We start from the raw sequence: 27,952 nt of genomic DNA, 5'->3' as shown, positions 1-27,952 counted from the left end.
AAGGTACACTAGTAACAGTCTGAGACAGATAGCTCCAATATAAGTGTAACATTTGCAATCCTCCAGTCCTTTGGCACCACCCCTGTATGTAAGGAGGATTGGACGATTATGGAGACACCTCCACAATTTCTACCCTTACTTCCCTCAGCAACATAGGATGCACCCTATCAGGACTGGTGACTTATCCATTTTAAGTATCGCCAGCCTTTCTCGCATCTTCTCTTTATCTATTTTTATCTCATCCAGTATCCCAGCAACCTCTTCATTTACCATAGCTTTGGCAAAGTCCTCTTCCTTGGTAAACACTGATGCAAAGTACTCATTTAGTACCTCAACCATCCCCTCTGCCTCCACCAATAGATCTCCATTTTGGTCCCTAATCAGCCCACTGCTCCTTTGACAACCCTTTTACTGTTAATATGCCCACAGAAGGCCTTTGTGTTGCTGCATCTACAACATAGGGACCCTTGAATGGCACATAAGAAAGAGGAAATTATGGAGTAAGTGACTTACATCATTACGTATGCCACTCTGTATTTTCCTTTGACTTTTGAGCCGCTCCACCGTTACCCTCACTGCTCCACCCCATTAAAATCAGTGATGTTCCTGCATTTAAGCCAGTTTTCACTCTGCTGCCACTTAGACTGAAAAATAATGGCCTGATGGCCTGGCAGCAGCGTGATTTATTGATTTTAAATGCATTCTCTGATTGCATTTAAATAACGTGCTAATGTGTTTGCTGATTGGGGCTCATTAAATAGACAAGTTCTCAAACCATTGCATTGTTTCAAAAACGTATTATTAATGATTCTTTTCTTTTAAGTATTCTTTTAACTATGTTTCTTTTTAAGCATTGAAGAGCATAATTGTTTTGAAACTGCGACAGAAACTCTTGCACAGATAAACTGGGCGGGAGGGTGCAGCAAAAGCTGTTACAAGGATTATTAGTCCTTAAAGTCAAGAAGTTAGATGGTGCTGGCCCAGCTCTTCCCTCATATTCTGCACCTGGATGAATTGCCAGTTTTATGGACCTGTTAATCCAATAAAAGTTGCTTCACCTTTGGTGAACATTAGAAAAGGCCTAGAATTAATTGGAGCACCAACCTACTTCAGTCCAAGGTTTTTTTTCCTCAATTATTAATTGTAAAGCTACTCTGGGAGACTCATGCCGCTTTTTTTCTAGGATCTAATCCCTGCCACCGATAGAGGTGAAATACTTTGCATCATGTATTTGTCGAATCACTGGGGAAAATTTGGTCTGTGCCACTTCTGATCCGCTGCTACGCCCGCTGCGGCATATTCTAATTAGAAATGCAGGAAAATAAGGCGAGATAGGCGTGCTAGATGGTGAATGTCGCTGATCTTGCCGTTGCAGGACAATTCGCGGCATTGTTTAGGCTCCCCTGGGTTTGGGTGGGTGTGCTGGCCACCTAAATCGAAGCCTGCGCGAAAATTTGCAACAAGCGGGCCTTCAGCGGTAAGTCGGTGATTTATTTTTGCACTGCTATCGCCCTGTTCTTGTGTTTTAAAAAAAAATCCCTTGCTTTTCAACTGGCTGCTTTGACATATGGGGGCAGATTTTCCTGTTATGTCGCCTGGTGTATTGGGTTGCCTGTTACGAAATAACTCAAAAATTAGTAAAAATGGATTTAGTATTAATATTCATCTACATCTCTTGTTAATCTACCAGTTGGAGATTAAGCCACTGAAATTATGTTGTGAGATTCCACTCCTTTTTTGCAAAAGGATTAACACCTCTGTTAAAACAGCAGAGATAAATTTCAGAACACTTGACACTGTAGTATGCCACGGCATCAGAGTGCAAAAGTAGTTGTCTTGCTCTTGACATAATGGTAAAAACAATCATTTTCTGGACTTCATAAAATGAATCACCATTGCCTGTTCATTCAGAGAAACCAAATTAATAATTTCAGAGACAAATATGCATGCCTACATATGATTGCCTGGGATAAATGATGTCAATGAACTAATAGCTTGCAATATGTCTGCATAGTTAAAATTGACACCAATGTCTTAAAAATAGGGAATTAATTACTTCCATGCACCCTTGTTCAATTACCCTTGCACTCTAACCCTGCTTCCCCTGAAGGCTACACTTGGTCTTGACTCCCTGTGTGCAGTACTGTAGGAGACTGACTCGTAATTATAAAATATTAAATGTAATAGTGCTGAAATATACAGCACGTCAAATTTCAGCTTCAAATGCAATAAGCATAATTGTAAGAAACAACAATAAATTGTGCACTGCATAAATAATACATTTATTACCAACTAAATGTAATATGCATGACAAACTAACACCTAATCAATCTTTCTTGCTAAAATATAAATATAAGTATGAACAGGTAACCACAAATATGCCCACTGGCACATATAATGGAACCCATTACTGCAAACATACAAAACAGAAGGCAAACATTATGATTGTTTATGGTCTGTCCTTCCGTTACTTAACTATTTGAACACTATTTATGTCTTGCTTCATGTCTGAATTCTTTAAATTCAAAGATAAGAGGGTTGTAATTCCAAAAGCAATTGTCCACCATCAGAAGTCCAGCAGATCGGGACTTCCATCAGCTTGTTTGCCCTCGCTCTGACTCTGTCTCAATTCCAGTGGGTAGGGTTATAAGGGTGAGTCCACTAGGGCATCTTCCGCATAGAGCCAGTGGGCTTTCTGAGAAGCAGCATGCTGCTCTATAGTGGTGCTGGGTGTTAAGTATGTGTATTGTATTGAACAATTAACACAAAGACTTAAACGTATAACTCAAACAGGCCTTTACTGGTTGGAGGTAGGGACTGCACATAGGTCTTTACTTCATGCCCACAGGCGGGAACTGAGGGGGATCAGTACCCACAGTACTATTTATACCCCTATGGCCAGGAGTGGTACTGCGTATCACTACGCCCAACAAGTAGTGCAGTCCTGTCCATAGGTTCAAAGTAGCACACATATTACATACACAACATTCCTCCCTTCCTAGCTTTACAGTCATCTCCCCATTTAACATAACGTAATAACATATATACATATATAACTTCAGGTTTACATAACAGAATAACATAGATACATAGATAACTTCATGTCAAAACAGATCACAGATTCAGTCTCTGCGGAAAACAGTTCACAGATTCAATCTCTGTGGTGTAGTCGGTTCACGTTGCTGGAGTGACTCATTCAATAGTCCTTCCATGGATTTAACAGTTTGAACTTCCGAACTGAATTGGCTCCGTTCGGAGGGACCACGTGTGTGATCTGGTAGAGGTGATAATGGTTCAGATGGGTCATCTTCTGTTTTTACTTTTCCTTTTCTGCTTCTTGGAGACTCTCTGGGCTCCATTGTCAGCTTCCACAGCTGCCAGCTGCATGCGCAGTTCCTCCTTCTCTTCCTCCTGTTTCCGTCGTAGAGCCAGCTTCTCCCGATGTTCCGTAGACTTTTGGTGCTCCTCCATGATTTCTGCACTTTGGGAGTCGAAGTTACAAGCTGGGCAGGACAGGACATCGTAATATTCGGTGTCGTCCTGAGCTAGACCAGTGAGAGGGTCGTCTATTTCCTCCATACCCAGCTGGACGTTAGCCAGCTCTTGTTCCAAATCCAGACATCTTTCCTGAAGAGACTTCTTCATGTGTACCTCTGCATCCAGCTTTTTCTGGGCTTTCAGCAAGTCGTTTACTAGTGACCTCATTTGTGATTTTAATACTTCAACTTCCTTTGGAGATTGATTGATCGGACTATGCAATCCCTCTACCGGAGCAGCTGTTTCAGCGGTCTGTTGTTCTACGTTGACGTGAGTCAGCGTACTTTTGGCATCCAAGGGCTGCTCTGTTGCAGTCATCTCAGTCTGTGTTGCCACCTCAGCTCTTCCAATAACCTTTGAGAGCTCCGAACCCCTTTCGTTTGAATATTGAAGTTCATGTTCAAGTTTTTCCCATTTCAGAGTCCTGTCCTTCAGCATATGCAGGAGTTGGCTGACCGTTAACTCCTCTGACATCAGACGTTTTGTGTGCTCCTGCTCCATTTTCTCCATCAGCTGCTTCTGTTGTCTTTCCAGATTCTCCAACTCTATATCAAAGAACTCTTTCGTTGCATTCAACTCTTGCTCAAAACGGCGAAGCATTTGTTCTAATTGCTGTTGTAGTTTGAAATGGAGTTGAGTTCGAGCCCGGTGTCCCTCAGAAATGGGCACATCAGTAGACTTGCCAGACTCAGAATCCACAGTTAAACTATGTTGTTGTTGCTCAGTGGAATTCTGTGCTGAAACTTTGTCTTTTGCACCTGAGTTGGGCTTACCATCATCCGTTCCAGAGTCTGGGCCGACTATCTTCACCGAGTTCTCACTCGTTATTGTTTGTAGGAAATGCCAGTCCATATTCATTTTCCTAATCCACTCCTGTCCTAGTAGTGGAGGACCTCCTTCAGATATCACATATAAGTCCATTATTTGACTGTCTTCGCCCTTGTGGGCCACTGCAACCTCTATTTTCCCGATGGGGTACACTCTTTGCCCCGTGTATGTTTTCAATATAATCCCCGTATCCTGTAGGGGAATATGTTGGAATAACTTTCCGTAATCTTTCTTATTTATGACCGTCAATGCCGATCCAGTGTCCAATTCCAGTTTTACTTGGACTCCTTCTATCTGAAGAGTGACCCAAATTGTCTGGAGGTCTGCACCCTTACCAGCGTTGAGTACTCTTAAGCTAGCCAGTTCATTACAGCTTAAGCTAGCCAGTTCATTACTGCTAGCGTCTGAATCGGACTCCTGTTCGGTCACCTTGTGTACCTTTGCGTATTTTCCTTGCGGTGACTTCTTGTTGCTGGTCTTCTTCCCTGACCTGCATACTCTAGCTATATGTCCAAGCCTACCACAAGTTCTACATTCTTGGTTTTTAAACCAACACTGGTTCTGATCATGCGTTGTCTTTCCACAACGATAACATTTGCCAGAACTCACACCCAATTTGTGTGCACTGAGCTCCGGTGACCGTAGCTGCATTACTGCCGTGCCTCTCGCTGCGGCTTCGTGTGCTGCTGCCATAGTGACCGCCTTCTCAAGCGTCAGCTCATTCTCCTCGAGCAGTCGCTTTTGTGTATCCTGTTTAAATAAACCACACACAAATTTGTCTCGTAGTGCATCTGTCAATCCCGTTCCAAACTGGCAATATTTCGCTAATTTACGCAATTCCAGCAAATATTCAGCATTGCTTTCATGCTGTAGCTGCCTTCTGTCGTAAAATTTAAATCGTTCCGCTAGCATCAGCGGCGTGGGGTTTAGATGATCTTTCAGGACAGTAACAATCTCATCGAACGTCTTATCCGCCGGTTCATCTGGTGATAACAGGTGTTTCAATTGCCCGTACGTCTTCGCACCCATTAAATTTAATAATGTTAGAGCTTTATCTTGGTCACGAATTTTATTGGCCTTACAATAATTTTTTACTCTTTCAACATATATGGCCCAATCTTCGAGGTCACTATCAAAGGTGCTAATATTCCCGTGTTTAGGCATTGTAGATTTGCAATTTCTCAGATTTTATTTTCTTTACTTGTTATCAAAGATGGCGGCTTCCCGCTCTTGCCGTCGTCCTCCGCCCACAAAATGGCGGTTTTCCCGCGCTTGGCGGTCTTCACCCGTCCCCCGACGCCGTCTCCCTTCAGCCCTCGAGTGCGGCCCTTATCTTCGCCGCGATCGATAGCCCGCGCTGTGCACCGCGACTCTCGCACCTTGAGCTTCTGCAGCCGCCGCGCCTTTCAGTCCGAGTGCGGCTCTTATCTTTGGTCCCGATCGCTGGCCCGGCTGCGCCCCTCACTTCAAAGCGGCCCGGCCCTTATCTGCCGATCGCTATCGCCCTACCTCTCTCTCTTCCCCAGTCCTGTCTTTACTCCGGTTCACAAGCTGATGGAGGCTTCAGGGTCCTAATGCCTGTCCCTTCCAGTCGCTGGAAGCTGTCAGGATTTCTCCTGCCCTTCAGTTTTGAGTGGGGTGTTGAGGATTGAAACCTCTCTTCAACGTCCTGTCTTTGGACGAAGCCGCCTGGAATAACTGCCGCAGGGTAAGAGCCTGACTCGTCGCCAGTGTTAAGTATGTGTATTGTATTGAACAATTAACACAAAGACTTAAACGTATAACTCAAACAGGCCTTTACTGGTTGGAGGTAGGGACTGCACATAGGTCTTTACTTCATGCCCACAGGCGGGAACTGAGGGGGATCAGTACCCACAGTACTATTTATACCCCTATGGCCAGGAGTGGTACTGCGTATCACTACGCCCAACAAGTAGTGCAGTCCTGTCCATAGGTTCAAAGTAGCACACATATTACATACACAACACTGGGGGTGAGGGGAGGTGGGGGGGCATTTGTGGAGATGCAGGCCGGTCTGGTCTAAAGATTTAAAACTTGCAAATTTCCTTCTCTGTTACTCCCTCTCTGATCTGCCAACATCCAACCGCCAATCGATCTCTCTTACCTCAATTTTTGTTTGGATACTGTATTGTTGGCCCACTTATAGTACTTGCACGGCAGGTATGCTTTCTTCATGCACTCATATTACCATTGGCTATACAATAGGTAGAACCAGCACAAGTTCTTGGGGAGCCTAGCATTCTCCCAGTCCCAAAAGTGGCTTCTGTAGTGTATGTACCTTTAAGGGGCGAACTACTTTTTACAGCTCCTGTATGCTGTAGTACCGGCAGTGACCACACCTGTATATAAACCCTGAGCAGGGATCTGTACTGTTAGTTTTAGAGCAACCCTCATCCAGTAAACACCTGTTGATTGTTTCTCTGCAGTCTCTGTTGATTATTTGAAGGACACACTACCTAAAGATTCACGGATTTAACATTGGCGACGAGGCGATTCGAACCTACCTGCAACTCTGCAGAAGAAGGCCGATTCCATCAGTGCGGGCGTCGACCATCCTGAGAGGACTTGAACAGGCGGAGGAGGCTGTGGAGAGCTGGGCTTGGTTCTCCAGCCGCGACGATCCAGCGCAGCGGGCTGGCAGCAGGTAGGGCGCAGACCCTTCCCGGACAGCGGCGGCGGGAGCCGACCGACGGCACAGAAAAAGGCCGAGCAGCGTCGACGGGTAAGAGAGAGGGTAAAGCGCACAGGGCGCAGCCGGGGTTGAAGACCGAGCGGCGTCAACGAGAGAGGGTAAAGTGCACAGGGCGCAGCCGGGGATGAAGACCGAGCGGCGTCGATGGAAAAAAAAAAGAGAGAGAGGGTAAAGTGCACAGGGCGCAGCCGGGGTTCTGGACCGAGCGGCGTCAACGAGAGAGGCACGCAGGAAAAAGCGCAGAGCGCGGCCGGTGTTCAAGGGCTAAGCAGCGTCCACGGGGGAAGAAAGGAAGCACGGGAGACGCCATTTGAGCCACAGTGGAGAAGAAGGGAGAGCGCGGGAAGACGCCATTTTTGAGCTGCAGTGGAGAAGAAGGGAGAGCGCGGGAAGAAAGGAAAACGCAGGAGACGCCATTTTGAGCCAGCGGAGAAGAAGGGAGAGCGCAGTCTAACCACACCCAGGGATGCCGAAGAGTGGCAGTGTCACAGCGTTCGACAATGAAGTCGATGATTGGGCGACATATATAGAATGCATAGAAGTGTACTGCAAGGCGAATGAAGTGCCAGATGCCAGGAAAGCACTGGTATTGTTGAATTCCATGGGTGCAAAAACGTACGGCTTACTGCGAAACCTAGTAACCCCAGAGAAGTCAGTGGAAAAGGATTTTGAAATCATAGTGGCAATCCTACAGGACCACTTAAACCCCACACCGCTGCTGATAGCAGAAAGGTTTAAGTTTCACAAAAGGAACCAGCATAAAGACGAAAGTAATGCTGAGTATTTAACGGAACTGCGCAAGCTATCGAAACATTGCCAGTTTGGAACGGGACTAGCAGATACTTTAAGCGACAAGTTTGTGTGTGGGCTTCAAAGTGAAGGAACCCAGAAACGGCTTCCATCAGAAAAGGATCTTACGCTGGACAAGGCTTTCAGCATGGCAGTATCACATGAAGCAGCTGCACGGGGCGCTGCAGAGATACAACGGAGACCGCAAGAATATGGCTCAAATGAAATGTCATACGGAACAGTGAAGTGCTATCGCTGCGGCAGAACAACACACGACCATAAGGATTGTTGGTTCAAGGACCAAGTGTGCAGACAGTGTGGAAAAGTAGGACACATAGCAAGAGTCTGCAGGACAGGAAAGAAAACCAGCAGCAAGAAATCTCCACAGGAGAAGTACAAAAAGGTATATAAGGTGACGGAGAGTAGTTCAGACGAACAGAAAAGTGATACAGACTCCAGAAGCAAGGAGCTGGGTTGTCTGAAACTACATAATGTAATCAAAATGGAGGATCACCAAACTATCTGGGTCACACTCAAGATAGACGGAGTCCAAGTGAAAATGGAATTGGACACAGGATCAGCCCTAACAGTCATAAATCGAAGGGACTACAAGCGGCTATTCTCACATATACCCTTGAGAGATACAGAGATTGTCTTGAAGACGTACACGTGGCAAAAAGTCTACCCCAAAGGAAAAATAAGGGTGAACGTGATATACAATGGCAAGGAAACACCAAAAATGGACCTATATGTATTGCCAGATGGAGGACCACCACTACTAGGACGTGAATGGATCCGGAAGATACAGTTAGATTGGCATGCCATACAAGCACTGACGGTAGATGCCAAAAAGGATGATGACATCACACCTGGACTGTAATGTATGTACCTTTAAGAGAGGAACTACCTTTTACAGCCCCTGTATACTGCAGTACCAGTAGTGACCACACCTGTATATAACACCGTGTAGTAATTTGTACATTTAGTTCCAGCATACCCTCTGTTCAGTAAACACCTGTTATTACCGTTCTCCTGCAGTCCGTGTGTTATTTATACGCTGACACTACAGTGGTGACGAGCAGGTTCGAACTCACCTGCAGTACTGCATCACCTCACAGGGATCCATCCCTGAAAAGAAGCTTCTTGGAGGTCGAAGCCAGAGCAACGGGCGTCGACCGCGGGCAACCGCCCATTGATCCATCGGAGTTCAGAGAATTGCAGGGGAGGCTGTGGAGATCTGGGCTTGGTTCTCCAGTCAAGGTGTTCCAGCAAATCGGGCTGGTAGCAGGTAGTGCACTGACCCTTCCCGGACTGCGGCGGGCTAGAGCTCGATCGAGCGGCTCTGCAAGGGGGCTGAGCAGCGTCGTCGGGAAGAAAAAGAGAGAGAGAGGGTGGAGCACATAGGGCGCGGCCGGTGCTCAAGAGCCGGGCAGCGTTAAAGAAAATAAAAAAGGGGGAAGGAAAAGAGATGCGCACTGGACAGCGTCGAAGAAAATTAATTAACAAAAGAGAGATGCGCAGAAAGCCGCGAGGCGCCACCATTACTATTTAGAACGCTAGGAGCAGCATTGGCAGCAGCGGGGGAAGAAGGAAAAGCACGGGAGGCGCCATTTTAATCCATTGGGGAAGAAGGAAAAGCACGGGAGGCGCCATTTTAAACCACCCAAGATGCCGAAGAGTGGCAGCATCACTGCTTTCGACAATGAAATAGAAGACTGGACCACGTGTGTGGAAAGAATTGAAGTGTACTGCAAGGCAAATGAGGTGGCCGATAAAAAGAAGGCGTTGGTATTATTGAATTTGATGGGCGCGAGAACGTATGGCCTATTGCGGAATTTAATTACCCCAGCTAAACCAATGGAGAAAAGCTTTGAAGAGATTGTCAATATCTTACAGGAACATCTAAACCCTACACCGCTGCTGATAGCAGAAAGATTCAAGTTCCATAAAAGAAACCAGCACAAAGACGAAAGTAATGCTGACTATCTTACGGAACTACGCAAGTTATCGAAACACTGCCAGTTCGGAGCAGGACTGGCAGATACCTTAAGGGATAAGTTTGTCTGTGGGCTCCAGATTGAAGGAACCCAGAAACGACTACTTTCGGAAAAGGACCTTACGCTAGAAAAGGCTTTCAGCGTTGCAGTATCCTACAAAGCAGCAGCACGGGGAGCTGTGGAAATACAACAGAAACCGCAAGAATATAGCACCAATGAAATGGCATATGGAGCAGAAAAGTGCTATCGCTGCGGCAGAACAACCCATGACCAGAAGGATTGCTGGTTTAAGGACAAAGTATGCAGGCAATGTGGAAAAGTGGGACACATAGCACGAGTCTGCAGGTCGGGAAAGAAAACCAACACTAAAAGAACTACTAAAGAAAAGTACAAGAAAGTACAAAAGATGACAGACAGTAGTTCAGAAGATCAGAAGAGTGATAATGACTCCGGGAGCAGGAGACTAAGTTGTCTAAAGTTATACAACGTGATCGCAAAGGAGGATCACCGAACCATTTGGGTCACCCTCATGATAGCAGGGTCCCAAGTAAAGATGGAATTGGACACAGGATCAGCCCTAACAGTCATGAATCGACGAGACTACGAGCGGCTATTCTCACACATACCCTTGAAGGACACGTCCATTGTCTTGAAGACATATACGGGGCAAAAAGTCTACCCCAGAGGAAAAATAAGGGTGCCCGTTAAATACAACAGCAAGGAAACACAGAATCTGCATCTATATATACTGCAAGATGGAGGACCACCATTATTGGGACGTGAATGCATCTGAAAAATACAATTGGATTGGCATTCCATTCAGGCGCTAACTGTGGCTGACAAAAAGGATGACGACGTCACACCTGGACGACTGTCAAAAATTCTAACTGACGTGAAAGAAGTGTTCCAGCAAGGACTTGGGACTCTAAAAGACGTAACAGCAATGATAAAAATTGAAGATAACGCAAACCCAAAATTTTTTAAGGCCAGACCGGTACCGTATGCGATCCGCCCAGCTGTCGAAGCAGAGCTGGAGAGTCTGGAGCATTCGGGTGTGCTGTCCAAGGTGGACTGGAGCGAGTGGGCCACACCCATCATTCCTGTAATGAAGAAATCATTGAGCAGCACGTCTGGGGAACCAAAGAAGGTTCGCATCTGTGGGGACTTTAAGTTAACTGTGAACCCAGTCCTTCACACAGTACAACATCCGCTTCCGCGGATAGAAGATATTTTCGCCTCACTATCTGGAGGGAAACGCTTTACGAAGATTGATCTGGCCCAAGTGTATCTACAAATGGAGGTAGAAGAAGCATCTAGAAAATACCTCACGATAAACACTCACAAAGGTCTTTACCAGTACAACCGACTGGTATTCGGGGTAGCATCAGCTCCGGCTATTTGGCAGAGGGCGATGGAACAAGTCCTGCAAGGGATCCCGGGGACCCAGTGTTATTTGGATGACATCCTGGTTACGGGCGAAAATGACAGTGAACACCTTGCCAACCTGGAGCAGGTGCTCACTAGATTACAGGAATATGGGCTACGAGCCAAACGCCCCAAATGCGAGTTCTTCAGGAGACAAATCTCGTATTGTGGCCACATGATTGATGAGGAAGGGTTGCATAAGTCGCCGGACAAGATTGAGGCAGTAGTCAAGGCTCCAGCACCGGAAAATGTGTCGCAACTGAGGTCGTTCCTCGGGTTGGTGAACTGCTGCCATAAGTTCTTGCCAAATTTATCTACAATTCTGCACCCACTGAACGCCCTACTGCAAACTGGAGTAGCATGGAAATGGAGTGATAAGTGTAAGTGTGCATTTCAGAAATGTAAATGCCTAATCACTTCAAAAGAGGTATTGGCCCACTACAATCCAACACTACCGATTCGGTTGGCATGTGATGCGTCTCCCTACGGCATTGGAGCGGTGCTGTCGCACAAATTCTTTGACAGTTCAGAGAGGCCAATAGCCTTTGCGCCACACTCGTTAACCTCAGCCGAGCGTAACTACACCCAGATTGACAGGGAGGCCCTCAGCCTGGTGTGGGGGGTGAAGGAGTTCAATCACTATCTGCACGGGCAGAAATTCACCTTACTGACTGATCACCAGCCTCTTGTCTCCATTTTTAACCCAAAGAAGGGCGTTCCGGTGATGACGGCGCAACGGCTGCAAAGATGGTCCCTTTTTCTAGGGGCACATCAATATGAAATAGAGTATAAGGGCACGAAACAGCATGGAAACGCTGATGGGCTGTCGCGCCTGCCGCTGCCTACGGTGGAGGAAGCACCTGCAGTGGACCCTGTTGAGATATTCCATTCGACCATAGTCGAATGTCTACCTGTTACAAACTCAAGTATAGAGAAGGAAAACTGAAATGACCCAACACTCTCTGTGGTCTATGATTTGATGGTGAAGGGATGGCCAGCACATGGCGACTCACTGTTGCCAGCATTCTCGTCAAGGAGAGAACAGCTGTCAGTGTGCCGGGGGACCTTGATGTGTGGATCCCGAGTGGTAATTCCACCCAAGTTAAGAGATAGAGTGCTCAATGAGCTTCATGAGGGTCATCTGGGAAGGGTAAAAATGAAGAGCCTAGCCAGGGCGTTTGTGTGGTGGCCGGGAATCGATAAAGAAATCGAGGAAATGACCAAGAGCTGCACAGGATGCCAGAAAGTCCAAAACGCTCCACCACAGGCCCCGCTACACCCATGGGAGTGGCCCTCATCTCCATGGCAACGGGTACACATTGATTTTGCTGGTCCATTTATGGACTCAATGTTTTTAATCGCCGCGGATGCACATTCGAAATGGCCAGAGGTCATCAAAATGTCCTCCACCACCACGGAGAAAACTATTGCAGTCCTATGGACCATCTTCGCCAGGAATGGCTTGCCAGAACAGATTTGCTCCGACAATGGACCACAGTTTGTGTCTGAGGATTTCCGGAGGCTTTTGAGGAATAATGGGGTAAAGCATTACACATCCGCCCCATATCATCCAGCCACAAATGGATTGGCTGAGAGGTTTGTTCAAACCTTTAAAAAAGCAATAAAGGTGATGTATAACGACAACATACCACTGCAACACAAGGTGGATAATTTCTTGTTTGCTTACCGGAATGCGACACATGCAGTCACCAACCAAGCTCCAGCCATGATGTTCTTTAACCAAAGGTTAAGATGTCGCCTGGATTTGCTCAAACCAAACATAAGACGAGATGTTGAGGATAAGCAATTCCAGCACATCAATGAGAAGCCAACCAGGAGCTTCAAGATAGGGCAACCAGTCTTGGCCCGCGACTACCGAACAGAAAAATGGCAGCCAGGAACGATATGCACATGGCAGGGACCACTAATGTACACAGTGGACGTTGGAGAGAGCATCGTGAGACACCATGCTGACCAGATTCTAGAGTCACAGGAACAAGTCAAACCCATGCCACGATCATACGCACCTGGTGATGAACCCGAAGTACAGATTGCGTCTACCTCAGAATGAGTGGTATTGGAAGCTGACGAACCAACCAATGACAATGAGCCAGAATCGACTCCGCCGCAAGAACAGGATACTTGAGAAAGGCACTATCCAGACAGGATCAGGAAGCCTCCTCAAAGACTGAATTTATAAATGATTACTTTCAGCTGATGTATATAGTACAAAGAAAATTGTAATTGTAATTAGTTATTATTTAATTGTTAAATGAATGTTATGTACTGTTTATCTAAAAGGGGAGGAATTGTAATGTATGTACCTTTAAGAGAGGAACTATCTTTTACAGACCCTGTATACTGCAGTACCAGTAGTGACCACACCTGTATATAACACCGTGTAGTAATTTGTACAGTTAGTTCCAGCATACCCTCTGTTCAGTAAACACCTGTTATTACCGTTCTCCTGCAGTCCGTGTGTTATTTATACGTGGACACTACATGGACGGCTGTCAAAAATGCTAACTGACGCACAAGAAGTGTTCCAGGAGGGACTCGGAACACTAAAAGGCATAACAGCGACGATCAAAATAGAGGAAAATGCAAGCCCAAAGTTTTTTAAGGCCAGACTGGTGCCTTATGCGATCCGCCCAGCCGTCGAAGCAGAGCTGGAAGGTTTGGAACGTTCTGGAGTACTGTCCAAAGTGGACTGGAGCGAGTGGGCTACACCCATTGTTCCTGTAATGAAGAGGTCGTTGAGTAATACGCCTGGGGAACCAAAGAAGGTTCGCATCTGTGGGGACTTTAAGGTGACAGTGAACCCAGTCCTTCACACTGTACAATATCCGCTTCCGCGGATTGAAGATATTTTCGCTTCGCTATCTGGAGGAAAACGCTTCACTAAGATTGATCTGGCCCAGGTGTACCTGCAAATGGAGGTAGAAGAAGCCTTGAAACAGTACCTCACGATCAACACTCACAAAGGTCTCTACCAATAAAACCGGCTGGTGTTCGGGGTAGCATCAGCTCTGACAATTTGGCAAAGGGCAATGGATCAAGTCCTGCAAGAGATTCCAGGGGTGTTATCTGGACGACATCCTGGTCACGGGCGAAAATGACAGTGATCACCTCGCCAACCTGGAGCAGGTGCTCACTAGATTGAAGGAATATGGGCTCCGAGCTAATTGCCACAAATGCGAGTTTTTCCAGAAGCAGATCTCGTATTGTGGCCACGTTATTGATGAAGAGGGGTTACATAAGTCCCCCGAAAAGATTGAGGCAGTAGTCAAGGCTCCAGCACCGGAAAATGTGTCACAACTGAGGTCGTTCCTCGGGCTGGTGAACTACTACCATAAGTTCTTGCCGAATTTGTCTACAGTACTACACTCACTGAACCCACTACTGCAAACGGGGGTACCATGGAAGTGGAATGACGAATGTAAACGAGCTTTCCAGAAGTGCAAAGAATTGATCACATCAAAAGAGGTGTTGGCTCATTTCAACCCAGCGCTACCAATTCGTTTGGCATGTGATGCATCACCCTATGGTATTGGAGCGGTGCTGTCGCACAAATTCCCGGACGGCTTGAAGAGGCCAGTAGCCTTTGCGTCTCGGTCACTAACCTCAGCCGAGCGTAACTATGCCCAGATTGACAGGGAGGCCCTCAGCCTAGTGTGGGGAGTGAAAAAGTTCAACCACTATCTGCACGGGCAGAAGTTCACCTTGCTGACTGACCACCAACCACTTGTCTTCATCTTTAATCCAAAGAAGGGCGTTCCGGTGATGACTGCGCAATGGCTACAAAGATGGTCCCTTTTCTAGGGGCGAACCAATAGGAAATAGAGTATAAGGGCACGAAACAGCATGGAAACGCTGATGGGCTATCACGCCTGCCACTGCCTACTGCGGAGGAAGCACCAGCAGTGGACCCTGTCGAAATGTTTTATTCGACTATAATTGAACGCTTGCCAGTAACTAACGTGGATATAGAGAAGGAGACCCGAAATGACCCGACACTGTCTCGGGTATATGAGTTGACAGTGAAGGGATGGCCAACACATGGCAACTCACTGTTGCCAGCATTCTCATCCAGAAGAGAACAGCTGTCAGTATGCCAGGGGACCTTGATGTGTGGATCCCGAGTGGTAATTCCACCCAAGTTAAGGGAGAGAGTGCTCAATGAGCTTCACAAAGGCCATCTGGGAGGAGTGAAAATGAAAAGCCTTGCTAGGGCTTATGTGTGGTGGCCGGGGATCGATCAGCAAATCGAGGACCTGACAAAGAGCTGCTCAGGATGCCAGAAGGTCCAAAATGCACCACCACATGCCCCTCTACACCCATGGGAGTGGCCCTCCTCTCCATGGCAACGGGTGCATATTGATTTTGCTGGTCCATTCATGGACTCAATGTTCTTAATAGCCGTGGATGCGCACTTGAAATGGCCTGAGGTGATCAAAATGTCCTCCACCACCACGGAGAAAACGATTGCAGTCCTATGGACCATATTTGCCAGGAACGGCTTGCCAGAGCAGATTTGCTCTGATAACGGACCACAGTTTGTGTCCGAAGAGTTTCGGAAATTTATGAGAAGGAATAGGGTAAGGCATTACACATCCGCCCCGTATCATCCAGCCACAAATGGATTGGCTGAGAGGTTCGTACAAACCTTTAAAAAGGCAGTAATGGCCATGTGCGACAACGACATTCCACTGCAGCATAAGGTGGACAATTTCCTGTTAGCCTACAGAAATGCGACACATGCAGTTACCAACCAGACCCCGGCCATGATGTTCTTTAACCGAAGGTTGAGATCTCGTCTGGATTTGCTCAGACCAAATGTACGAAGAAATGTTGAGAATAAGCAATTCCAGCACATCAATGAGAAGCCGACAAGGAGCTTCAATGTAGGGCAACCAGTCTTGGCCCGCGACTACCGAACAGAGAAATGGCAACCAGGAACGATATGCACACGGCAGCCGCCACTAATGTACACAGTGGATGTTGGGGAGAACACTGTGAGACGCCATGTCAACCAGATCCTAGCGTCACAGGAATGAGTCAACCCCATGTCTCGCGTACCTGGTGATGAACCCGACATACAGGTAGCATCTACCCCAGAAACAGTAGCATCGGAAGCTGATGAACCAACCGACGACAGGGGGGCAGAATCGCCTCCGCACCAAGAGCAAGACACTCAGGAAAGGCGCTATCCAGAAAGGATCAGGAAGCCGCCCCAAAGACTGAATTCATAAATGGACTATTTTCAGTTAATGTTGCATGTTAAATGTGTTAATTGTTAAATGAATGTTATGGTACTGTTAATCTAAAAGGGGAGGAATTGTAGTGTATGTACCTTTAAGGGGAGAACTACTTTTTACAGCTCCTGTATACTGTAGTACCGGCAGTGACCACACCTGTATATAAACCCTGAGCAGGGATCTGTACTGTTAGTTTTAGAGCAACCCTCATCCAGTAAACACCTGTTGATTGTTTCTCTGCAGTCTCTGTCGATTATTTGAAGGACACACTACCTAAAGATTCACGGATTTAACAGCTTCTTGATAGGGGTAGGGAGGGGGTTGTCCAGAAGCACCTCCACCCCTTTTCATGGAATTTTTCAGTGATATCAGAAAGGGGTATAAATTGATTCTGCTTCAAATTCCTGTCCTTTTGCTCTCATTGTGCACCAAGTATGCCTAGCCAACCCAGAAAGCTTGAGGCTGAAATTTTAATGGCGTGGGTATTTAAATTCTCACTCTTATAACTCTTACAAAACATTAGGCTATGTGTCAGCTGTGGCTCAGTTGATAGCACATTCGCCTCTGAGTCAGAAGGTTGTGGGTTCATAGTCCCACTCCAGAGACTTGAGCACATAAAGCTAGGCTGACACACCAGTGCAGTGCTTTAAGAGTCCTGCACTGTTGGAGGTGCCGTCTTTCAGATGAGACGTTAAACCGAGACCCCGTCTGCTCTCTCAGGTGGACGTAAAAGATCCCGTGGCACTATTTCGAAGAAGAGCAGGGGAGTTATCCCCGGTGTCCTGGCCAATATTTATCCCTCAACCAACATAACATAAACAGATTATCTGGTCATTATCACATTGCTGTTTGTGGGAGCTTGCTGTGTGCAAATTGGCTGCTGCATTACAACAGTGACTCCAATTCAAAAAAAGTACTTAATTGAGATGTCCGGTGGTTATGAAAGGTGCTATATAAATGCAAGTCTTTCTATTTGACCTCCAATTTGCCCCTCTCTTCTTTTGAAGGCATTAACTCTTACTGAGGTAGAGATCCATGGGTGCCAGATGCCCTCTAATACTTGTCCAAATAATTATTCTTCATGTGCAAGCCTAGGCAGTGAGTATCAGCAGGCTATTTGTTAGTGAAGATCATCACAGCCGAGCCCAACCCTGTTCTTGTCCAACATCCACACATGTACACTTTCTAGCAGGGATCACTGAATTGAAATCAGGGGCAGGAATCTAGACTGGTGGTTTTTTTTCAGCTTTTTTCACCCTGGGGCAATATAGCCCAAATGTTACGTCCGTTGAGAGGAGCTAACTCAACACACGGCAGAAATAGATATTGTGGGCACCTGATCTATATGGCTTGGAGCTGCAATGTATGGTGCCTCTGCCAAATGGAGCAATGGGGGAAGCAGAGAATTATATTTTAATTTAAAATGTGCATTTAGGATTTCTTTTTGTGACAAATTACTTTCTTCCCCATTGCAATTAATTCTCCCCGTATCACACACCATTCATGATCAAAGGTCCAGGTGGCATACTTCCAGGTCCCTGGCAATGCCAGACCAAAACCAGTTAGAGCAAGGTACATGCGAATGGGCAAGAGGTGACCACCTCCCCCTTTTGATTAATCCAGGGCAACACAACTGCGATCAAGAGCTACAATGTGGGCATCTGCAGCTGTGAATGCTTTAGTGCTAGATGTTGGATGATACTGCGTGTTGTACTTCCAGCTCAATGTTAATCACAAGTTACCAAAACATTGTTAAATATATAGATTGCATCTTGCACATAATGGCTGTTGCATACAAGATATGTTGTATGACTAAATTACTTTTGCATTCTGAGTGAAATTTTATTGATTGCTAATTTGTCTAATTTATGCATATCATGATTTTTTGTACGTGTGTGGCTCTGCTGCATGCGCTATAGTTCATTACATCTCAGGGGCCCATGCATACTTGTGTGAAGTAAAAGCCTTTTATAATGAAATCATGTTTGTCAAGATAATGGCCCAGAAATTCGGGTAGGGGGCTTCCCGCGGGTGCAAGCCCCCGATCTGCACTTACCTAGCGTGCTGGCCGTTGAGCTGTGGGCCCCCGTGGAATTGCGATCCGGGGCCTGGTCCAGCTGCCGGCGCGCAGTGCTTGCGTATCCCAGGGGCGCAGTTAGTTCGAAGCATCCCCTGGGATCACGTGGGCCATGGGGAGCCAATCGGAGCAGGGAATGCTCCATTCATAAGTCTGACAGGAAGTGCAGTCAAACTTAGAAATACTACGGGCCCTTTCTTCTTACAAAACATCACTAAATCTTCAAATAAATTAAAAAATATAAACGGGTACATCTGTCTGCCTGTCTATCTGTCTGTCTGTCTATCTGTCTGTCTGTCTGCCCTTCAGTGCGTGTCTGTCCGGCTATATACTTGAAAGTTATAGAGCGTACCTACGCGTGGGTTACGTCAAAAGAAAGCTTACCATTCCAAAACGGTCGTAAGCGTATTTATGTTTCGGCCGGACAAAAATTGCTCCCGCGGTATCCAAAAAACGTTCAAAATTCCGCTTATTAGCATCTCATTATCCGCTCATTAGCAATAGAGTGACGTCGAGGTCGACCAATCGTACGCCGGGTTCCTGGCGCGTGCGGGCGGGCCCTCCTACAGTCGAGTGACGGGACGATTGACCAATCCTACGCTTTGGTGACCTGACAGTCGACCAATCAGTGCGTGTGTGGGCGGGCCTTATCGTTCTGAACCGAGGTGAGTGTCAGCCATCTTGATTCCATTCTTTTTCCCGCTTTCTGCGTTTTTCTTTTCAAACCTACATTTCCAGCAAAAAAAAATTGCTTTTATTAAATTGTTTTAAAAAAAACTTCATTCATTTGTAAATATTTTCTCGAACCTGAAGATTCTTTTTCCTACCTTTCCCCGTTTTTGTAAGGCCTCAGAACCTAGGCCTCAAAGCCTGGGCCTCTCCTGCCCAGCCATGCCCGAGCTAGGTAATTGTCCCACGGCTTCTGCTAAGCTCCCCTCCCCCCGCCCGTCGTCACGTTACCCGGGGCAACGGCGTCAGCCACGAGGGTCATGGGACATACACAGGGTGCGCGTGCAGCAGGAGCAGCTGAGACGCGGCGTCTCTCTCTGTTCCCCGCTCGGCTCGGGCGGGGGGGCGGGGCTCTCGGGAGTGCGGATCTCGGGCGGGGCTTGGAGAGCGGGAAGGGTTACCCCGGCAACCGGGCCCGCCGGCCGTCTCTCACAGCCGCAATCGGCGGTCTTGAAGCCAGCTCGGGAGGGCGGGGCTCCGGAGAGCGGGAGGGCGGGGCTCCGGAGAACGGGAGGCCGGTGCTCGGGGCTAAAAATAAACTTACCTTGCTTTAAAGTATTTAAAAATAATAAACCTGTGGAAAAAATGTTTTAATTTTAATTAATTCACCACTTACCTTGTAAAAAGCAGGCCTTACGCCTGCTTTTTACATTTCTAAATTCTGCAGGCTTACTCGCCCGGGAAAACCTGTAAAAAAAAACGAAGTTTGATGCGCACGTGCAGCCTCAACCGCGCACACGTTCAACCTCTGAACCCCTTCTTTCAGAGGAACGGAAGTGCCGGTTTCCCACGCATGCGCAGTACATGCAGGAAACCGGCACTTCCATTGGGCCTACGGGTGAGTACCCCATGCGTACTCACCCGTGGAGACCCGAATTTCTGGGCCATAATGTTTCATTATATCAAGACCCAATTGATTGACAGTTTGTTGAAGAGGTTGGAGCAACCAAATGGGTTCTGAAACTGGTTACATACCGAATCTGAGGAATGATGTGTGACGTTGAAGTCTTTTTCTAAGCTGCCGTTGAATTTGAGTTTACTGCATTACATACATTATTGCAAGCCTGCACACCTTGCAAAAGAATGCAGTGCTTGCAACTGAATTGGAATAAAAGCTTTTTCAAAGTGTAATTAAAATCAATTTGCAGAAAGGGAATTCATTATTCTAACACTATTGGCACAAATATCTATTGCTATGTGAGGTTTATTCCACTGCTTATCTTGTGTAAAAAAAAGCAAAGATTCGCCCTCAGATTTTCAATGCACGTGGGCAGTTATTTAATTATAACAGAAGTGTTATTTCATTCAGTCAAATGACAAGTGAAGTAGGATGCTGGAAATCTTTCACTAATCAATTTCACCGTATCAAAGTACACTACAGGATAGTTTGTATATGTAATTTACTGCTCACCGATAATTGAATATTGAATACAACTATCTACATGCCCATCTTAGCTGAAGCACTGTTAGAGCATTAACTTTGTAAGATAGGCTCCTCACTATTCATCCTTTATACTCTCTTTGTGCATCAGAATATGGATTTTCCTGGCTCTGCAAAGGATCCAGGAGGAGTTTTTGTGTATGAACTGTCACAACTCTATTCCTCAAGCAGAGGGATGCTGAGCCCAAGGACCAGCAGGGTACACTCCACCACATAAGTCACAACATGGGAACAAAGTGACACAAGAGTGTAAAGAACCAGAAAAGACCGCTTTATTCAGTTTCAGAGCTCAAAAACAGAATATACAGTTCACTGCCAAGATTCCTTAATTGATTTCCTACATTACAACAGTGACTCCACGTCAAAAGTACTTCATTGGCTGTAAAGGGCTTTGGGATGTCCGGTGGTCGTGAAAGGCACTATATAAATGCAAGTCTTTCTTTTTTGCCAAATGCCTGTCCAACTCTTTTAAAATTATTGCTGTTAACAGCCTTGATTGCTAGAAATGATAGGCGTAAAACGGGTGTCTAGGCATCCAATATGGCGAGTAGCGAGCACGGGCACGTTCTGAACAAGAAATGTGTCGGCCGCCATATTGGTAAAGGTCCTCTATAGGTGCCCAGAGGCCGTGGGCAGGATTTTCATTGTGCCGTGGAGGCGGGATTGGAGGTGTGGGGGGGGGGTTAAAATCCTGAAATCGGGGGGTCCCGACACCATTCTTCCCCCAACCCGCCTCCATGGAGTGCTGTGCATTGAGTGCTGCTAGAGTTTGGTAAGAGGGATAAAAGTCATTTAAGTGTATTTTGTGAATTTTAGTGTGTTAAAAAGTTAATTGTTTGAAGTGTGTTTAATTTTTAAGTGTATATTAAACTGTTGGGGAGTTTAACCCGGAAGTAGAATCTGGGTATAACAGGGGCAGGACTAGTGCTTGTGCATGGAGTGCTGTGCATTGAGTGCTGTTAGAGTTTAGTAAGAGGGAGAAAAGTCAATTAAGTGTATTTTGTGAATTTTTGTGTGTTAAAAAGTTAATTATTTGAAGTGTGTTTAATTTTTAAGTGTATATTAAACTGTTGGGGTGTTTAACCCGGAAGTAGAATCTGGGTATAAAAGGGGCGGGACTAGTGCTTGTGCACGGAGTGCTGTGCATTGAGTGCTGCTAGAGTTTGGTAAGAGGGATAAAAGTCATTTAAGTGTATTTTGTGAATTTTAGTGTGTTAAAAAGTTAATTATTTGAAGTGTGTTTAATTTTTAAGTGTATATTAAACTGTTGGGGAGTTTAACCTGGAAGTAGAATCTGGGTATAAAAGGGGCGGGACTAGTCCTTGTGCACGGAGTGCTGTGCATTGAGTGCTGCTAGAGTTTAGTAAGAGGGAGAGTTCGGGCAAGTGGGAGGTGAGGGTGTGTTTTTTGTTCTGTTTTCCCCACTCCCAGGCTTAGACAGCACTATGGAAGTGGAGCAGCGAGACGAGTCAACCAAACAGGCCCCACAGACAGTATTCAAGGAGGAGGTTGGTGATCAGCTGGTTGGTTGGTTTTCTTCCTTCTCTTTTATTCCTTTAAGTTGGTAAGTCCTATTGAATAGTGGTGTCATAGTATCATCTACATCGGGGCAGAGGGCCTTCATAACTAATAATAATAAATGTAATTAATTACATAGATATGGGTGAACAGGTGATGTGTCACTGTTGCGAAATGTGGGAGCTGGTGGACCCCATTGAGGCTCACGGTGATTACATTTGCGATAAGTGTTTGCTGCTAGAGGAACTCAAGCTCCATGTTAAAGAGCTTGAGACTGAGCTTCAGACACTGCGACACATCAGGGAGGGGGAGAAGTTCCGGGACTCTATGTTTCAGGAGATGGTCACACCTATGAAGTTAATTACTGCAGATGTAGTCCGTGGTCAGGGACAGGATGGTGTGACTACGAGTGAGGAAGGTACAGGGATCCAGGATGTAGTGTTGAAGGAGACACAGCCCTTGCTCTTGTCAAGCAGGATCGAGGTTCTTACTCCCTGTGAGGGCGGGAGTGGGGACTGCAGGGAGGATGAGCAACCTGGCCACAGCACCGTGGTACAGGGGGCCATTCAATTGGAGGGAGTAAAAAGAAATGTTGTAGTGGTAGGGGATAGTATCATTAGGGGGATAGATAGGGTTCTCTGCAGTCAAGAGCGGGAGTCCCGAAGGCTGTGTTGCCTGCCCGGTGCCAGGGTTAAGGACATCTCTTCTGGGCTGGAAAGAAACTTGGAGTGGGAGGGGGAGGATGCAGTTGTCATGGTCCATGTTGGTACAAACGACGTAGATAGGACAAGGAAGACGGTTCTGTTAAAGGAATATGAGCAGCTAGGGGCCAAATTAAAAAACAGAACCTCAAGGGTAATAATCTCTGGGTTATTACCTGAGCCACGAGCAAATTTGGCTAGGATAAATAAAATTAAAGAGTTAAATGCGTGGCTCAAAGACTGGTGTGGGAGAAATGGGTTTTGCTTCTTGGGACACTGGCACCAGTACTGGGACAGGAGGGAGCTGTTCCGTTGGGACGGACTCCACTTGGCCAGTGCTGGGACTAGAGTCCTGGCGAATCATATAACTAGGGCTGTAGAGAGGGCTTTAAACTAATTAGTGGGGGGGAGGTTTCTAGAGAGCAAATTATAGAAATGACAACAGAGAAGGTCATAGACTTAGGTAGCAGTGGGGGAATTAAAAAACAGAAAGTGTCAGGAAGGGACAGAAGGTATGGAGTAAAAAGTAAAGTACTAAAAAGGGAAAAAACAGGAACTAAGTGTTATAAAACATATTTGAAAGTTCTTTATCTGAATGCACGTAGCATTCGTAACAAAATGAATGAGTTAACAGCACAAATAACAACATATGGGTATGATCTTGTGGTCATTACAGAAACATGGCTGCAGGGTGACCATGACTGGGAATTAAACATACCAGGTTATATAACAATCAGGAATGACAGTCAGGAAGGGAGAGGAGGTGGGGTGGCTATGTTAATAAAGGAATGAATCACTATAATACAGAGAAATGATATTGGGTCAAAGGAGCAGGATAGTGAAACAGTTTGGGTGGAGATAAGGAATAATAAGGGGAAAAAACACTAGTGGGTGTAGTCTATAGGCCTCCGAACAGTTGCAACTCTGTTGGACGGAGTATTAATCAGGAAATAGTGGAGGCTTGTAATAAGGAAACAGCTATAATCATGGGGGATTTTAATTATCATATTAACTGGACAAATCAAATTGGGCAGAGCAGCCTTGAGGATGAGTTCATTGAGTGTATTAGGGATGGGTTTCTTGAGCAGTATGTAACTGAACCGACCAGGGGGCAAACAACCTTAGATTTGGTCCTATGTAATGAGACAGGATTAATTAAAAATGTCCTAGTAAAGGATCCCCTTGGAATGAGTGACCATAACATGGTTGAATTCCATATTCAATTAGAAGGTGAGAAGGTTGGATCTCAAACAAGCGTGCTGAGCTTGAATAAAGGAGACTATGAAGGTATGAGAGTGGAATTGATTAGAGTGGACTGGGAAAATAGATTAAAGGGTAAGACGGTACATGATCAGTGGTGTACATTTAAGGAGTTATTTTACAACTTCCAAAAAATATATATTCCACTGAGGAAAAAAGGGTGTAAAAGAAAAGATAGCCATCCGTGGCTAAGTAAAGTAATTAAGGATAGTATCCGACTAAAAACAAGGGCATATAAGGTAGCCAAATCTAGTGGGAGGATGGAAGACTGGGAAGTCTTTAAAAGACAGCAAAAAATAACAAAAAGATTGATTAAGAAAGGGAAGATAGATTATGAAAGTAAATTAGCAAAAAATATAAAAACAGACAGCAAAAGTTTCTATAGTTATATAAAAAGAAAAAGGGTGGCTAAAGTAAATGTTGGTCCCTTAGAGGATGAGACCGGGAAATTAATGGTGGGAAACATGGAAATGGCAAAAACACTGAACAATTATTTTGTATCAGTCTTTACAGTAGAGGACACTAAGAATATCCCAACACTGGACAAACAGGGGGCTCTAGGGGGGGAGCAACTAAATATGATTAAAATCACTAAGGAAGTGGTACTTGGTAAAATAATGGGACTCAAGGCGGATAAATCCCCTGGACCTGATGGCTTGCATCCTAGGGTCTTGAGGGAAGTGGCGGTAGGGATTGTGGATGCATTGGTAATAATTTTCCAAAACTCCCTGGACTCAGCAAAGGTCCCGGCAGATTGGAAAACTGCTAATGTAACACCCTTATTTAAAAAGGGTAGTAGGCAGAAGGCTGGAAACTATAGACCTGTTAGCCTAACATCTGTGGTTGGTAAAATGTTAGAGTCCATTATTAAGGAGACAGTAACGGGACATTTGGATAAACATAATTTAATAGGACAAACTCAGCATGGTTTCATGAAGGGGAAGTCATGTTTGACAAATTTGCTGGAGTTCTTTGAGGAAGTAACATACAGGGTGGATAAAGGGGAACCAGTGGATGTAATGTATTTAGACTTCCAAAAGGCATTTGACAAGGTGCCACACAAAAGATTATTGCTCAAGATGAAAAATCACGGGATTGGGGGTAATATTCTGGCGTGGGTGGAGGATTGGCTCTCTAACAGAAAGCAGAGAGTTGGGATAAATGGTTCATTCTCAGACTGGCAACCAGTAACTAGTGGTGTTCCACAAGGGTCAGTGCTGGGTCCCCAACTCTTTACAATCTATATTAACGATTTGGAGGAGGGGACCGAGTGTAACATATCAAAGTTTGCAGATGATACAAAGATGGGACGGAAAGTAGTGAGTGAGGAGGACATAAAAAATCTGCAAAGGGACATAGACAGGCTAAGTAAGTGGGCAGAGATTTGGCAGATGGAATACAATACTGGAAAGTGTGAGGTTATGCACTTTGGCAGGAAAAATCATAGAGCAAGTTATTATCTTAATGGCAACAAACTGGAAAGTACTGTAGTACAAAGGGATCTGGGGGTCCTGGTGCACGAAACTCAAAAAGTTAGTATGCAGGTGCAGCAAGTGATCAAGAAGGCCAATGGAATGTTGGCTTTTATTGCTAGGGGGATGGAATATAAAAACAGGGAGGTATTGCTGCAGTTGTACAAGGTATTGGTGAGACCGCACCTGGAATACTGCATACAGTTTTGGTGTCCATACTTAAGAAAAGACATACTTGCTCTCGAGTCAGTACAAAGAAGGTTCACTCGGTTAATCCCGGGGATGAGGGGGTGGTCATATGAGGAGAGGTTGAGTAGATTGGGACTCTACTCATTGGAGTTCAGAAGAATGAGAGGCGATCTTATTGAAACATATAAGATTGTGAAGGGACTTGATCGGGTGGATGCGGTGAGGACGTTCCCAATGATGGGTGAAACTAGAACTAGGGGGCATAATCTTTGAGTAAGGGGCTGCTCTTTCAAAACTGAGATGAGGAGAAACTTCTTCACTCAGAGGGTGGTAGGTCTGTGGAATTTGCTGCCCCAGAAAGCTGTGGAAGCTACATCATTAAATAAATTTAAAACAGAAATAGATAGTTTCCTAGAAGTAAAGGGAATTAAGGGTTACGGGGAGCGGGCAGGAAATTGGACATGAGGCTAGGTTTGGAATGGTCATGGCCCTGTGGGTAGTGGAGTGGGCCCAGGGGCCGTGTAGCCTGGTTCTGCTCCTACTGTGTTCTAATTCTGTGTTAGATTTCAGGAGATGGTTTTATTCCTGTTCCTGGCTGGGGTGGAGATCGCCTTTACAGAAGGTAAGTACTGTAGAAAATATAGGGACAGAGTGATCTCCTGGAAGAATTTCGATCGCCTAGATGGGTCGGAGAGGAATTTCCCAGATTTTTTTCTCCCAAATTGGCCATTGGGTCTTTTATCTGGTTTTTCGCCTCTCCCGGGAGATCACATGGGTTCGGGTGGATGGAGAGTGATAGTAGATTTGAGGTTAGGATCAGATCAGCCAGGGTCTTATTGAATGGTGGAGCAGGCTCGAGGGGCCGATTGGCCTACTCCTGCTCCTATTTCTTATGTTCTTATGCCAGTTTCAAAGGAAGCGGGTACGCGCCCCGCACTGGGACCCGCCTCCCCAAGGCGGGAAGGGGGTTAGTGCCAATTAACTGCCTGTTAACAGGTAATTAACAGGCAGTTTTTAGCCTAATCCCTATTTTTAAGGTTGAAGTGTGGGATTCCCGAAGGCTCCAAACCAAGCCAAGTTAGAGGAGGCAGGCGGTCGGATTGAAGGACTTGGAGGGGTCGAGATGTCGGTGTTCAGGTGAGTGATGGGTGCATGAGTGCAAAGGTAAGTGTGTTTGGTGTGTGTAAATTGTTTAAAGAAGTTTAAATTGCCTTTTCTTACCTTTACAGCCTTCCTTCCTTTAGGTCTCGGGAGTCCCTCATCTCACCGGCACAGAAAGCAGAATGGCTGCGAACTGTCAAAAGTGACAGCCTGCAGTTTTCTGTGCAGGAGGGATTTCTAACTGAGTCTGTGGAGAAGGATTCATGCTAGAAGTAAGACTGTCAGTGTTTGACAGCTTCAAAAAGCTTTCAAACACTGATATTTCATCTGTCAAAACCTCTTGACAGATGAAATTTCAGTCTGTGACGTCACCTATTGCTGGGCGGGCTCAACAAGGTCAATCAAGTGAAAATTGTGTGGATTGGCCACATCTCGATAGAGACGGCACAACAACCCCGAAAGTTGTAGTCCCGCCTCCATCACGTCCCCTGAATGAAAATCCAGCCCCGTGTGTGCAACAGGCATTAGTCCCTTTGCATATGCAAATAAGGGTCTTAACATCTGCTTGAGTCTCCCTTTCCAAAGTTTGGTAACGAATGAACACAGCATGCACCGTGTATGCTGTGGTCAGTATGCTCAGGTGCTTGGTAGCCAAACCAGCAATCCTTAAAGAATCCTTAAATTTGTGGGCTGCTGTCGGGCTGCTACTTGCCCTCCTGCTCTCGCTTGCCTCCCCCTCCACCCCGGGCTTTGCTTACTTGGTGTCCAAGCCGGCTGATCTTCGATCCTCCCAGATCCGGCGAGCTGCCTCTGGGGCCGCCCGCAGATTGCCGGTGGTAAACACGTGAGGCTGGCAGTCCAGTTTTGCGTGGTCCTGCCACCAATCTCCTTAGGCATTGCACCGGGATTGTGCCCCA

The sequence above is a fragment of the Somniosus microcephalus genome, chromosome 13 (genome assembly GCF_052327205.1).
Source record: "Somniosus microcephalus isolate GS21.2 chromosome 13, FLI_Smic_1.0, whole genome shotgun sequence".
Classification (NCBI taxonomy): Eukaryota; Metazoa; Chordata; class Chondrichthyes; order Squaliformes; family Somniosidae; genus Somniosus; species Somniosus microcephalus.
The sequence above is the reverse complement of the archived record's forward strand: the minus strand, read 5'-3'. Positions refer to the sequence as shown.